Genomic DNA, 16,825 nt, shown 5'->3' on the forward strand with positions numbered 1-16,825 from the left:
CTTATGAGTACGAAAAACTGTATTTGACCTAGAAATCACCTACCCAGTGTACTTCGTTGGATCAGGTCACTAACTCTCTTGCTACAATCACCAAGGAATAAATGGCTTATACTGTGACCTTGAGATGTGCCGTGGTTTTCTGTTTTACTTAAATGGACTGTGACCTACATAGGTAACGACCCTCACACCTTGTGGCTGGGTGTGGTACCACTGGAGCACTCTTCCTCACGAATAATGACTTTCTCAGCATAAACTTCAACCATCTATTTTGGCAGACATATTGGAAGTGCGCACCATTCTTACACAGCCACATCTGCTGATCTTTCTGTTATATAGATATTAATATTAGTGACTAATGGGAGGGTATGGGCTCTCAAGTGAAATTAAGTCATAAGGGGCGGAGGAAAAGGTAATGCATTAGGAGGGTGTTTTTGATGCATGCATTGGAGCTAGCCTGCAGGTGATGGAGCTGAAGTCAAGTAGAGACCACAGAGTAGACTAGAGAGAGGACAATGAAGGCTGATAACTGGACAATTTCTTTGTGACTGGCCAGGATGCAAGCTCAGAGTCTGCCCTGACAGTAAGTAGATGGAGCAGCCAGTTTAGGAGCCTGCAATACTAAAAGGTTCAAAAAAATGTAATACGTTTCATAATATTATGGGACAATAATTTTTGATTTTTTTTTAATTTATAAAGTTTTGTTTTAACGGTCATTTTCACCTAACTATAACATCGCTGAAATCTTGGGTTTCGTCTGTGAATTTCTGACTTTTTTTAATGTGAAGTAAGATATTGATAGCATACCTAACTATAGTATCACTTTCATGCTTTTATCATTTAAATTGAAAAGTTTTTGTAACGTAAACTAAGATCTTATTACCATACCCAACCCCAGTGGACGGCCAACACCACGTCATGCACAGCCTACAGCCATGTGGGGCGTGAGGGTTGCGTCTATGGCCTGCGCCCAAATTCCCACAGGTGGCCAACCCTCCCACAGGCACCCACCCCATATCTGTTTTTGTAATTAATTGTCCTGGTCACTCTGGAGCCCCTAAGGACTCCCTTGTGAGCCCTGCATGGTCCAGCGTGATCACCCCCCACAAATATATTTTTTTAGTTCTGGGCCACAGGGAATTCTTCCACAAGGGCCAGGGGATCTCTTCCCTACCCCCTTATATGTTATTTTTTTTACTTTTTCAGGATATGGACACCGAGTCACTGTGTCCTGTATAGAGCAGACTCCCACAGAACTGATCTTGGTCCCACGGGAACAAAATGACTGATGAGAGGCAAAGTCTGCTTGGCGATTCAGAACACTTTATTTTTTTAATTCCCATTCCTACTGGAACCCGAGGAACTCCTTAAGGACTCCTGCGTGACCAACTTCCAATATAGCTCTATGATGTTAACCTTAATTTGTCCAAAATGACTGAACGGATTTACACCAAGTCACAGAAGGCACACTTTCTAGGAAAAGATCTAGTTTTCTGACAAATTTGGTTTCATTCTGTTCTGTCATTTTTTCTGTATCATTGTCTAATTTTGTCTAAGGAAATTGCATGGGGACATTTCATTTTGGGATGCCTTCTTTTTCTCAGCTCTCTTTTAATGGATCACACCGAAACCATCCTGGAAGGAGTTGAAGTGTGATTATGTTTTTAGAGTTTTGTCTAATGGTGCCAAATATCTTCCTCAAAGGAATAAAATTCGAAAATTACACTAAAGATTTTAACCATCACTTGGCTGTCGGCTCCCCACCTCAATCACAAGCAGGTCCTAGTCGGGTTTGATCATGTTAACCCAGTGGTGCATTACCTACAGCTGGATGTCTGTGACCCTGGTGATGAGGCACTTGCCCCCAGTGTTCCTTCTTTTCTGGAAGGTAAAGCCCGTTCCAGGTCTGCCTACTGCTACCAACACAAAGGGGAGGTAGCGTGCACTAAAAAATAGACAATGCTGCCACCTGCTTCTATGACAAAATGGCATGGGTAACCCCCTCGTGCCTAGATCTCCTGGGTGCTATGCATCCTGTGGGACTTCACACGCCATGACTCTGCCATAGTTGTCTGGGGTGGGGGTAGCAAAAAACAAGCAAAACAGAGAGTTGAACAAATTAAACATAAAAGCTCAGGGGTGTGTTAAAGAAGACAACAAAGTGAAAACACAAGCAGCATGAGTGCTTGTCTGGAGATTTTTATAATGGTAGATAGGTGTATGTTGTACTCATATGCAGAGAATTTGTGAGTGGAAGTCTGTTGACGAGTTCTGTAAGACAAGACAGTATACATATGGTACAAAGATTAATGCAAGAGACAGTAGCAGCTGAATTTATGATATAGCACTGGTGATTGTTTATTCTTGTTCTCAAAAATAATTGACTCCTGGATTAAAATTGCCACCCAAAGACAGTATTTCGAGATCTGGAATCGAATTGAAGCAATGCTTGATGGTCTTGATAAAGGCCTTGATGGCTTTGAAAATGCAGCATAATGTGTGACTTGTTATAGGGGTCTATGGCTCTTGAGGTGAGGATTCTATGTGAGAAACAAAGAAATGTCAGTCTGAGATTTCCATTTTGTGCTATGTCTTTTCTTGCTTCTAAGTCATTTGCTTTTAGTGAGTTATTGAGTACAATGTCAGTTCCCAAGGAACTCCGAACATGTGGCCTGCTTTCTGTTCAGCAACTAGTCCACCTACTGTAGTTCCATAGCTCCCATCTGCGCACTCACGTGGATCTGTAGGAAAGGTGGTCTTGCACTGTTATTAAGGAAGAATCCTACTATTCGACGTTTTTATAATTATTTCAGTCCTGTTGCATGTTGTCAATCTTACTCTTTTGGGCTGATTACGAGTTCAGTGGACGGGAAGGTCTGCCCGCCGAACTTCTGGCCACCTTACTGGCGACCTCTCCACCGGCCCCATTACGACATTCTTGCAGGGCTGATGGGCGGAAACCAAGGTTTCCACCCGACAGCCCAGACGGAAAGTGGCGGTACCAATGTCTGCGGCTCCTAATTGAGCCGGTGGCAATGCTGCTGCCCTGCGAATTACAAAGGTGCTGGGCAGGAGGACCCCTGCACTGCCATGGCATGGGCATGGACAGTGCAGAGGCCTTTTACTCCTGATGTCTTGTGGACCGCCTTGCCATGGAGTCCGACTACCTGCGCCAAGAACCTCTTTTGCACTTGACACTCACGATAGCGTGAGCCAAGCAGTCCAGCGGGTGGCTGTGGACACAGTGTAGTGAACACAGGCTCACAACTCAAAATGTGCGCAGTAACAGAAATAAATCATTGTCCAGCCATACTCACTTTTATGAAAAAGCGAATGTATTTTATTTCTAATGTTATTTACACAAAGGAAAAATAGGACATTCACAAACTATCACACAATTCAGGGCAGGGTTGCACATCTGTTACCATGCAGAGAAATTTTCCATCCCAGGAGTATGTAATACTGTACATGTTATTATTATGATGATTTGTATTATTAGGTGGATTTGTAGAGCGTTGCTTATCACCCATGAGGTTATCCAGGCGCTGAGTCGGTGAGTGAGGCTGGGCCTGAGTGCAGGCAGTCTCAATGGTTCCGCAAGAAGACTAATTGAATATTCAGGTCCTCAGCTTTTGTGGGATTCAAGAAGTGAGCAGGAGGCCCTGATGTGTTGGGAGAGGTGGTTCCAGGATTTGGTTGAATATTACACCCCCTGTTCTACGTCTGTGGATGCGGGTGCGTGTGTGAGTGAAAGTGATGCTGGGAGAAGTTGTCTGGTGAGTTGGTGGAAGTGAAGCCAGTGATAGAAGTATGTGGGTTCCGTGTTGTGTAGTGACTTGAATGCGCGTGTGAGAATTATTATAAGTAGTAGTAGTAGCAGTTGTAGTAGTAGTAGTACCATAATAATAATAACAATAATACATGCATGCATATATAACAATAATAATGATAATATACATGCATATAATACAAATACTATTAATACTAATGCATGCATGCAGACTCATGCAGGCAGGCACACATGTATTGAACTGTATTGTAATTATACATCCAAAAAGGGAGCTCCCGGTCTTACATTTCAGCTCGAATAGCCCCAAAGCATCATGATAAATGCAGTCATTAGAATGAATTCGAATAATATTTCAAAAAGTCTTTCACCATAAATTGGTGCAGCAAGTGCTGTAATGTTGTAGAATGGTTTTCACCAGGAGTTGGTGCGGCGTTACAGCACTTGCTGCACCCATTTATGGTGAAAGACTTTTTGAAATATTATTCTAATTCATTCTAATGACTGCATTTACCATGATGCTTTGGGGCTATTCGAGCTGAAATGTAAGACGGGGTGCTCCCTTTTTGGATTGTGCATTTAACGGCTCCCGTGAGCCTTTGAGCTGACGAGCTCTGGTGTAGCACCTGTGCGCCTACTGAGTGGTACAAAAACCTGAGAATACGTTTAGGCGGCATTTCAAGCAACCCCGTCTGCCACACTTTGCTCTCCGCTGATGACGGCCAGAAGCCAGAAACACGTGTTCGGAGATGCGGCATTCGCCGCACCAACTTATGGTGAAAACTTTCTACAACGTTACAGCACTTGCTGCACCCATATATGGTGAAAGACTTTTTTAAATATTATTCAAATTCTTTCTAATGACTGCATTTATCATGATGCTTTGGGGCTATTTGAGCTGAAATGTAAGACAGGGTGCTCACTTTTTGGATTGTGTATTGTAATTACAGTCACACCCCTGATGAGACAACCAATCATTTTGCAGATGAGTAGCACACTAGCCGTGCACCTACACCCACATGCACAATAATGATGGAGAGTTCGAAGAGGATTTCATTCTGAACGTACAAAATAATGCAGTTTTTTTTAAAAGTTACCAATGTGTCTTGGATCATTAACTACAAAAAAATAGAACATGCAAAAGCGTTTTTTTTTATAAAGCGGGCAAGTGGGGGACCGGCATCAACCCAGGGAGGGTGCGGGAACAGCAAAGCAGCATGGGAAGGTTGTGTGTCAACAGCGAAGCAACACTGGGGACGGTGGAGGGAATGGTGAAGAAACACAGGAATGGGCGGGGGAGAACACTGAAACAATGGGGGAGGGGGTGCAAAAGAAAAGGAGGGAGGGTTGTAGGGTTTGGAACAGTAATAGCGGGAAAGGACAGGAGCAAACTCAGCTTGGGGGATAGGTGGAACAACAAGAAAGATGCAGGTGGGAGTAAGCAATCGGGAGACACACATGAGAGAGCACAAAAGGAAGGAGGCCGGAAAGCGACAGTCGGGCAACAGAGAGCAAAAAGAGAGTAAAAATAGCTATGCCAGCCAATCAATGAGATTGTAAAGAAGCAATACCGTATGGGAGGGACAAACACAAGATTGACATGCCGGAACATGAATAAGAAGCAAGCAAATGAGAGCGACAGGAAAAGCCAAAAAAGGTAAGTAATGGGTGGCTCCAAGCCCCTTTGTTTTCCAGTAGGCTCAACCTAAAAATTAATCCTGGGAGAAAAAACTCTTGGGAATGCCAAAGGGCACATAACCCGACAGAAGCCAGAAGTTACATTGACAAGTGGCTTTTTAATACTTGCTTACACTGTCAAAAGTTAAACAAGTGGTAAATCTCACCAGAGAGGGCATTTCAGCGCTGGGGTCCGAACACTCTGCCTTGGCAGTGATCTCAATTCAAGTGAGTGATTCTTAGTGTCAAGAGCTCTCCAGACGGCAAAGCTTCTACTATCATAAAAGAAATCATGCTAGGAGGGGGAAATTTGGAACTAGTTTTGCAAACGACTGGCCCTAAACTGGGTCCACAGCTTCACTGGGAGACAGTGCATGATCACATTTCCGAATCATAGCAGCCTTATTCTAGGATTGCTGGAGTTTTGAAATCTAAAACTACAGAAGTCCAAAGTAAATGGCTTTCATGTAGTCACTATGGAAGAGTGTCCAAGCTCCCACTATCAAAAATATGTGCAGAAGGCAAAATGAAAGGGAGAAATTTTCTCTGCATGATGAAGTGCAAAATGGTAATTAAGAAGACCTTTTGGACATCAGGGGTAAAATTAGGCTCCAACTCAAAAAACATTACAAAAATAATTTATCAAAGCCCTCATAATGGTTGGTGGGCCATGTTGTGAGGTCAAAACGTAAAAGTTCATCAAGAGGTTGTCTCCCAAAACAAGCAAGAGTTCCATTTTATCCTAATCAGGCTTAAGAAAATTCAGAATCAGCTCTTTCCGTATTTCAAGCTGTAAGTATATTATTGGTCAGATATATTGTGAGCCTATAATCAAACATTCTGTAAAAGTTGCCTTATTTGCCACCGCAAAATGCCTGCAAGCCAAAGGATTTAATTAACTCCCCAAAGATTTAAATACAAATTGGAAAGAGTGGGGAACATGGCTGACCCGTCAGACAAACCATGAGGAACAGGAGAAGGGAGGCATTCTGGGACTGAAACTCCAGAAAGGCCAGCAAGGTCTAAGGTAGGGAGATGGTAAAATAAGGTGGAATGTTCAACCCTTCCATGGTATTGATGTCGTGGTCAGCTCTAAGATGCCAGTTGTGAGACATTTCTTAATGAGGAAGACAACAGCCAACAACAAAATGTAATGACACTGTAAACACGTCATACCGACCCCAAGTAGTCAGAAATGGTAATCTTTTCATAACCCTACAAGCAATGGGCAGACATTAAGCAATACTGAGGGATTAAAGATGAAATGACCTTGTACCAAGCGTCCATGCTCCTAGCACATAATAACCTTACGAACACAGATGCTGGCCGTTTGTGTCACAGCACAGGAGCTCGCCGCCCCACAGCACATAAGTTAGACTAACTGATGAGACAAGTCTAAGTAGGCCAAACCTGGTGCAGGGTTGCTTGCATTTCCTTCTGGAGGGGATTCCTCATGCACACATATGAAGCCTTAGACACCATTGGCCTCATGCACCTCAACAACTGCGTAAATGTCCACAAACCTTCAACTACTCGCACACACCCCCTGCACACCAGATACGCCAGCCTGGAGCGACCTGCCCCTGCACATCAGAGCCTTACCCTCAATTCTTGAATTCCACAAGAAACTGCATTCTCTGTCTCTTCACGGAGCCCTGACCCTGGTTCGGCCCCTATAGGCCCATACAGCTCTATACAGCTCCAGCATCAATGTCAGAATACCCCCCTGGGTGAGGTGTGCTCCATACACATACCATACATCACATAACCTGGCACTTCTGTTTGGACTTTGCCTTCTGAAGAAGTGTGATGTGTGGAAGGTCGGTTTCTATTTAGAGCAGCAGAATGGGAAAAACAATGAACTGAAATGTGGCCCTGGGCAAGCGTCAGTAAATAAGATTAATTCAAGCATTTCTTCCATCACCATGTTTCTAACAAATCACCGGCATGAAGCAAATGCTTCCCCCTCTGAGAATCCTGCCCAACCTTCCCTCCCCCGCACAAATCTCGCGGTGGAAAGTACCACTGACTAAATCGCTTGATTCGAGCAATAAACGTCAGTTTCCGCTGCTGCGGCTTTACTATTTTTATCCGGCGGGGACCAGTTCGTAATAATACAAAAAGGCCCGTGGCTGAAACAAAATGAATTATTGCACCGCGCTTCTGAGTCAATTACTTTGGCCTTTTCGGGGGATTATTACAGATGGTTTTGTAATGCGAGCCGCGTTAACGCTGCTTATTTTTAGTGCCGGGCGGGAAAACCCAGCGCTGCGTTCAGGATGCTTCTCGGGTTTGCAGGTGCTCCGGGGGGCGCGAGGAGCCAATCAGGGCCGCCCGCGCGCCGCAGGGCGCACGCGCCTCGCGCCCCAGGGCGCACGCGCCTCGCGCGCCAGGCCGCGCACCTGCTCATCAATGGCGCGGGAAAGTCACCTTCGTGGCTGCCCGGGAGCCGCCGCACCCGCTTCTCCATCCCTCCCGGGCCTGAGAAATATCTCCCCACTTTACCCAGCGAGACGCTGCCTCATTTCAAGCCATTCCGCCCGAAGAGCGGACTGTTCCATCAAAAACGAAATAACACGCTGTAATAGTTTTCATGGAAATGATCTCTCCATTTGACCAGGTTCCACTTCACAATGCCTGCCTCTGGATGCAGACGAGGGGCTTTGATATACAGTATACTTGCGGAATAAATAGAGTGCCCGCCTCGTGATGGGGGCCCTGTGTTCCTTTAGGTACACATTTGAACTGTAATTGAAAGGAAGTGAACCGAGAAATATACCTATGTTCTTACAACAGCAGCGGGCAAGCAATTATCCTGCGCGGATCTGTGACTCTGGGCCTGTGCGGAAGCTTACCTGGGCTTTCGCAGCCAACTGGTGACAGAAATAGAGTAATTATAGTGTTTAAACATACCTACATCATACATGCCAACGATATAGAACAGGAAAGTCATAGATTTCTGGGGAGTTTATTTTCCCAATTGACTTATACTGAAGCAGAGGCAAAATTAGGCTGGAGACAGCGAACCTGAAGCAATTTTTTGCGTCAAATGTCGCAAGTCTCCGTCTGAATTGGCTCTCTTGGCATGCATGGTGTACGCCCCTTCACATCCATTGAACTGGGTGTCCTCATTTGAAGCAAGGAAATGCTGAAATAAATCAAATTTTGCCTTCAAAGTAATAAATCAAATCAAATTAGCTTTATTCTATTTTAGCTAATTTGATGTGAAGAAAAAACAAGTTGTGAGTCTTCAGTCTAAACCGAGGTTGATTACATGCATTTTATATGTGTAAATAGCACACACTGCATACCTTAATTTGTATTAGGCCCGCTTGCGATAGCAGCATCACATATATATTGATTTCTTGGCAAGCGAACACTATAGGCTTTACTCAAATATTAGGTACTAACTCAGAAGTGTGCTGCATTTGCGTAACATTCTGGTTGTCAAGGTGTAACCAAAGTTTTTGTGCTTGTTAGCTGACTTTCCAATTTAATGAATTTGTTGATGTTTGTGATTACGTTCCCTCCAGTGCTGCATTTGCGTAACATTCTGGTTGTCAAGGTGTAACCAAAGTTTTTGTGCTTGTTAGCTGACTTTCCAATTTAATGAATTTGTTGATGTTTGTGATTACGTTCCCTCCAGTTTCAGATGTGCAAACAGTTAAATCATTTGCAAGTCCTCATGATTGAGTCAGCATGTTGCGGTTTCTCTGTCCTGAGGCCTGGTGGTAGCCCGTGATACTTGTGAGTTGGTTTTGCAGAGGTCAAGGTAGAGATGCCTTTGGAACAGGGTTACCAGGTAAATGTAACTCAGCAGTTCTGGTCATAATAATCTCAAATCTTTGGCAGTTGCGACCCTCTATTGGCTGATTAAAGATGGCGCCTACGGAAAGGCTTTTGCAGCCCTCAGGAGCTGAAGGGTCAGCAGATGCCTGTTCCTGGCAGTTGCCGCACACCTAGGCCATCCACCTGTCACTCAGCAGCACTGCTGCTTCTTACGGCATCCACAGCAGAGGCATCAAATCACAGCCCACAACGGCTGCTAGGAGAACACATGGAATGTGGAATTGAGTAGTGGTTTGGTTGCAGATCTCAATGAGAACAGGGAAGAAACACCAGCAGACCCACTTGCCGCACAGGTCTCTCCTCGCTTCTCTGTCTTAGACCGTCCACTTTATCTGGGTGCTCCCCGTGCCAGAAACTTACTGGTCTTCTCTTCCTGGCCAGGCTCTCCTCTTGCATGGCCAGGAAGGCTTCCTTCCTTTCTCAGCAGACAAGCAGGCATCTAGGCAGCAGGCAGACCCTCGCCTCCTCCAGCTGCAGACTTCAGGTGATGTTTCCTCACCTCTGGGAGACTGTCTGACAGGCATGCACCATCATTAGTCACACAGCAGCCTTTCAAGTACTCTATGGAGCAGTCGATTCATGGTCATAAAAACCCAACTTTTATACACAATTTTCTAGATAGGGGATGTGCATCCACTGTCTCAAGTTTCAGAACTGGTATGGATTGGTTCAGTTTTCAAGTGCACTTTTCAGGCTGCTCTCCAGATACAGCAGTTTTCTGAAGCAGGTAGCACTGGGACTGCTTCCGAGCAGGAACACCCATTACAGGTGAACAATGAAGTCTGGGTTTTCTGCAAATGCTATCATCAGTCATTCTAAAGCAGTAACCAGAGACAGACAAAAGAACAGATCTATCCTATGAACTTCCTCACACTGAACAACAGACACTGCTGTCACAACTGCCCCAACAACCAAACGGTTGAACTAATCAGATGTTCTTTGTTAAGAAAGACCTCATAACATTTCTGAAAGTAGCCCTGTCTCCATCCTCACGTCTGTTCCTGGATCACCACCCTCCAGTCACAGGGATGCAGGAAATGCACTTGTGCTTTCTGCTGCATTTATAATGCTCTATCTTACGCCATGCCACAACAAGGGGCATCCAAAATGGACCCCACTGGCTTCAGTACTCAGCCTCATATAAATGCACACACAGGCTTATTACCACATATGTGCTACATGAATACAAAACAAGCATGCTCACTTGACATACACATATCATGTCCACACAAGGGGCCAGATGTATCAAAGGGTTTTACCCATTCTATGTCTATGGGGAAATGCGTTGGTACATATGGCCCAAGGTTATGAGTTCCACATAACAGCAAACAACACATGAGGAGATAGTTGGTCACACACTCACTGACACAGATATAAAGGTATGGTCAACTACAAGATCACAAAACATGGCACACTGCTGCTACCAGCACTAAATGTGCTAAACCCAGGACATGGTTAGTAGATCTCGGTTCACTATGGGGGCATGTTGGGTGTGCTCCTCGAGGTCAAAGGACAGGTCTTGGATCTCGCATTGTCAGGTTTAGACCTAAGCCTCTGAGCATACACAAGGCGAGTGTGACACCAGTACCAAAATAAAAGTCAGGATACCAAATTCACATGTGGTGGAGCCCTCAGGGAAGGATACATTCTAGTATAACCTGCATGGGACATTACTGTTCCAATAATACCTCCATCTATAAATCTCCCCCTCCTCAAAATAATCTGGCATAAAAGTGCGTACCTCTGTGCAGTGGATTCCAGATAATCTTTCAGATTACCTTGGCCAGAGGCAATTACAAGGTAGCTGATCAGAAATATTTTTGTGACAGACACAGTAGTTATTTTGGAGCATCTCCTCTTCCTTAACATCCTAGAATCATCCAAGATGGGTCCCACTTATTGGCTGTTCTGGTGTTGCTGAGGGTCATGGAAGTGGTGATACAGGTTGTGGAAGGGACGTGGGATCTTCTGGTATTGTTGCCAGTGGCAGATCATAATTTATCATATTATGTCATATATCATATCATATCATACCTCTTAAAATATCATATATCATCATTTTATTACTTCATATAGCACAATACAAAAGCAAGTGCTCAGTAAAATTTCAAATGACTGAAGAATAATCTATTTAATCATCTTCAATTTCCACATCATTTGTAAAAAATAAAACAACCCAAATATAAAATTACTAAACACATTCTCACATTAATTGGAGTATAAATCAATGCTATCAAATTATGAACTGCAACTGGTAGCTGACAGAGGACAAGTGTTGGTAATGATGTGCCTTGCAAATTAATCGATAACTCAGGTTTTTGGCCTTTAACTGTGTCGCAAAGGTGTCAGTCCAGCAGAGACATGTTTTGTTTATGTCATGTTTAAAGAGGTGGTGGTGTTTTCCACTGATGCAGATGGGGTGGCATAAGCAGCCATTGGTGGTTGAGCTGCTGCTGTGACCAAGAGAATGCAATAAAATCATACAGGCACACAAACAAATCACCAGAAGGGACAGAACAAAGGTCCGGCAGTCAAAACTTATTCAAAATCAAAGTAAGTCATCACAGCTTCAAAACTACTCCTAAAAACCCACGTCCAGCAGACCGGAAAGTGAAATGCGTAATAGGTACATGATTTTTGTACAAATGGGGTAACATCTTCACTAGCACATCATCGAGGAGGGATTTTCCAGTTCTAGTGAATTCCCAGCATTGCTGAAATTTAGTACATTTTGCCCATGATGAAAGCTGGCCTATAGCAGGTGAAAACATAGGTGAAAGTGAAAACATAGAACACAAAGAACACAAAATACATAGCATTCGAATAGCAAAGGAGAAACTTAAAAACATTGATTGTCAAAATATCTACAATGCATTAAGGACCTAATTATGGGTTTGGCAGTCGGACGAGCCGACTGCCAAACTTGTGGGAAGGACAACACCGACATAGCGGAGGCATCCCCCCCAAGAGTAGTTCAATGTTCCCGCTGGGCTGACCGTCGGGAACATTGTATTACGCCATTCCTGCCGGGCTGACCGTCGGGAATAGTGCTATGGGGAGCCGAGGCCAATACCGTAGCAAACCAGCACCATCGGAATGCGCACTGTCTGTAAACAGACAGTGCGCATTCCGATGGTGCTAGGCAGGGAAGCCCCTGCCCATGCCATGGGCATGGGCAGGTCAGAGACCCCTGTGGCCCTGGCCTGGCTTTCTGCAAGCCTTTCCATGGTGGGGTGACCACCATGGAAAGGCTGGTGGAAAGCTGAGTTGTAATCAGCACAGCGGTGCTCAGTTCAGCGCCCCGTGGCTGATTACAACTCGGACCACCATCAGCCTGTCGGGATCGATGCTACTGGCAGTGACAGTGGTTCCCTAGCGGGGCCGCTTGCCAGGGTTGTAATGTGGTGGTCGGACCACCTGGACTGTGGTGGTACACTTGTAATGAGGCCCTAAGATCTTGGTGGCAGGGAATACGCCATCACAAAATAATATGCTATGGAGATCGTAATATAGTGGACGGGATATCAGTCAGGTTTGTGACAGAGTAATTCCGCCACCAGGATCTAAATCAGGCCCATAAGTGCTTCACTCTAATATGCCAAGACTGGATTTAGGAGAGTAAACTAACCTAGAGTTACAATAGGTGGGAAGCAAATTTGGCTGGATGTATAAAATAAAAACTGGCCATCATTTTTGTACTGAGATATTTATGGATGGTCAGTATTTTGGCAGTCTGTATAGTTGTGCCTATGTTTTTTTGCCACCCAGGCCTCTGACTCCAAGTTGTGAGGCATAGGGTAAGGATTTATACCATAGTAGCAAAATTCCATCTTTCTGGGATGAGGTATGCATCCAGGAGGTATGTGTTAAATACATCCTGCGTCAAGTTTTCAACTGAGACATGCAACATTGGTACGCATCACAATGAATGTGCATGCTTTGCTTTTGGCAATGATGAATTTCAGGAGAACGGTGGCATAGCAAAGGTGGCACTGGGCCTTTTGCATGCAAGGGAATGGGGCACCATCTTCAGACTTGGTAGTTGAAACAGTTAAGCAGATGTCACACACTTTCCTATTACATTCAGTGACAACCTACTGACAATCCAAGTTGAGTTTCAGGAATGCTTGAGTCCGATAGCAGCTTTGGGGATCAGCATCTTCTTAAACCTTAAGAGTGTCAAGACTGAAGAGTTTATGTTCAGCAATAAGTCTAATGTTTGGAACCTTGCCTATTGGCTCAGTCTTATCCCTACCCAGCTAACTCAGCCCAAACCTTAGGTATCCTTCTTTATTCTTCACTCTTTTTTATAGAGCGCATTAGCAAAGTCACCAGCACATGGTACGTTGTGGATTCTTCGTAAAGTGGTTCGCTTCTTCCTTAGCATTCCTGCCAAGCAGTAATCCAGTCGTGTATAGGTTACTATAATACTCTCTGCTTACTGCTTCAGTGTGCAATTTCTTCTAAACTCGACTGCTCACTAAGGGAAATGCGAAATTTACGAAATTTGCTTTTGGGCAATAATGCTCATTTGTGGCGAAATTACACAAAATTGTACCTAATTACGTGAAATGCAAATCCATTATTTCAAATTTTATTTGAGTGTGAAATCCGAGGATGCATTTAAATAAAGCACTGTGATTAATAGCAGCTTTTGTTTTGTTATTCGTGTGCATTTGTGGTAAATTTGGCGTTTTGCGCTGTACATTTTTACAGTGAATGGCTTGTACTTATACAAAGTGTCATAATGGCGTCATTTCAGGAATTTTGTTTAGCAAGTGTAAGAAGAAAGTCACGAAATTATGCAAATTACACAGCATAATTTAAATTTCACCCAGGCCTACTGCTGACCTTACGTTCTCAAGCGCTTCTGCCCACAGACACCAGTCTATCCCTCTAGTCCAGTAATTTACTTTTTTCTACAATGTAGCTATATTTCTTGGAGCCTGACTGGTGGTTGATCACTCCCCTAATGTGACAGAATATTTGAATGAAATTCTTCCTAATATTTGTTGATTTGCAATCACCTCCACTTGACCTGCAACTCAAAGCCTTCTGTTCTGATGTGCAGAAGCCTAGATCTGGCAATAGGCCTCTCCCACTGTGGCCCTCAGTATTTGACACCTCCTGGTTACAGTGCGTTCTCTAATTAAATACACGTATTTTGATTACCGCTATCTGTACTGCACTACTGATAGAAAAGCACCTGTAGAGGGACCCTTTGGCGGTGCCTCAGTTTTCACACCACTCAGAACTGAAATCTCTGTCTCATAGGGCAACCAGGCAGTACCCAAAGGCCTGGTCTGACAGGTCAGTGTGTGGGCACATTTGTGGCTGTTTGTGGGCCTTTTGGGCCACTTTTTACTGTTGATTTTCCTGATATTAAAATAAACATCACCGGTAGCAACCTAAAACCCATGCAGTCTTCGATACCGTGTAAAACACAAGCAGCGCATGTTACATGTTCAAAACTGGCACAATTTGCACACATGGGCCACTTTTTTTGCATTTGATTCAGTAACACTTTTATTTTGATGCCTGGGCCTATTTCCTGGCCTTGTTCGAGTCTGGGCAAGCGCAGCCTACCCCTCTCTGGCCTTGTAAGTAAATTGCACTCTGTGAGTTCCGGGGGTTTGGCTTTCAACAGGGAGAGGAAACTGCTTCGAGGCACCGGCCACCCAGGCGGCCACCCACTGGACCCGGCAAAAAGAGCTACATGTGTAACATAAACACAAGGAGGTGGAAGGCACGGCTTAAGGCGCACACACCCCTTAAGGCTGCGCACCGTGGCACACCTCAAAAGACGAACACTTGACAACAGAAGGCAAAACGCTGCACAGACCCACAATGCGCTAGAGTGTGAATACATGACCTCCAAAAGAAGCCGGCGTGGCCTCAAACAAGGCACGCGTTGTTTGTTTTTTATATGGTCAATGACAGAAAGGGCTGCCTGCGAGAACATTCTCCGCAGGGAGAAGGACGTGTCAAGGGAATGCAAAGCAGCCAGGGCTGTAGCTCAGGGACATTGCTTCTTGGCAGCTTCATCCTGTTGTTTTTGTGCAAATTGGAATTGAGGAAAGATACAGATCTAGTCCGCCGCGGCAGACGCGCAGCCAGAGAAGCCCCTCGGTAAATCTGACCAGATAGCGCCGTGTTTTATCACCACCACGCTGCTCCTTCTTGTGCTCTATTCAAAGGGGCAGCGCTATAATTTTCCCACCACAAAGCAAAGCTTATCTCCCCTGCTCACGGCGCCGAGGCTGTGAGGGCTTGGAAAACCCCAAGCATGGCTTGCCTGCTGCATCCTGGGTTGTCGATAACACACTGGCCATGTACACAATGGCGGTGGCTTCTAAAATGGAGGCCGCGTGTTTCCCTGAAGAGTTGAAGGCTGCGAGCTTTTGTGTTGGCACAACAAGGTCCTGGATACCATGGAGAACGTCCACAAGAATCTAGGGGCCCTAAGAGATAAAGCACCTCATGAATATTAATGTGCAAGGATGTAGAACGAGGGCTGCAGCGTGCCCCCATCAGAATGTCTGTACAACATTTTGGACGTGGGGCAGGTGCTTTCAGGATAAGGTACCGATTACTTACTGGTAATCTTTACTTCGCAGATTACACTACCCCTCAGGGTCCTCCTCCAAAGGAGGGCCATAAGGTGGGGTGGAAAGGGGGCAGACTCCCTCCCAGATCTTCAGGTAATCCCCAAGCAGTCGTGGTCATGGGAAGGCAGGTTATGCGGTAAGTAGTAGGAGGGAAGAAGAATAATCGGAGTAGTTAATATTACCGGTAAGTAATCAGCACATTACCTCCTCAACCCTACTCACCCTACTACTTACTAAATGAGGATATACATCAGCAGTACTCTCATAATTGAATCCATGTCCAACGTTGCACAACTTGCAGCAACACAAGATCTCCCTTAAGGAAGAAAGCAATATCACCGAAGGTAGAGGAGGAAAAATCCAAGAGTTGGCAGAAACCTAAATCAGCTCACGGAATCACCGCAAACTCAGGACCCAACTATGTGAAATAATCAATCACGAAGAAACAGACACGCATGCTTGGAAAGAAGCAGCACCTGGTCTTGACCAAACAAAAAGTAGTAATCTCAATCACACAATCTGGAACGGGAAGCGTGCTCCAGACAACAAACCTAAGACTGGAAAATGTAGGAGGGACCATATTTGAAAAGAAAATATCCAATCAATGTTTTCGAATGACCAGAGAATGCTGGTCAAGGAAATATCTTACAGCCCAGCTGCGGATCAGTTCCTGGAAATCAAGAAGAAGCTAAGAAGGAGATTTATGTACCAAACTAACCAATACATTAAGCTGTCCCACAAGGATACATCCTAGTAGAAAGCAAGATCATTCAGAACAGAGCCCTGCCCATCACTCAGCTAACATAAACCCTGGGAAAGAAGTAGAAAAGAAAGACTATTCCTACAATGAGAAGGAGAGACATGAAAGAGCAACAAAAACAGTCATCTCACCCACGCAAGAGAACAT

Source organism: Pleurodeles waltl, chromosome 10 (assembly GCF_031143425.1).
Source record: "Pleurodeles waltl isolate 20211129_DDA chromosome 10, aPleWal1.hap1.20221129, whole genome shotgun sequence".
Lineage (NCBI taxonomy): Eukaryota > Metazoa > Chordata > Amphibia > Caudata > Salamandridae > Pleurodeles > Pleurodeles waltl.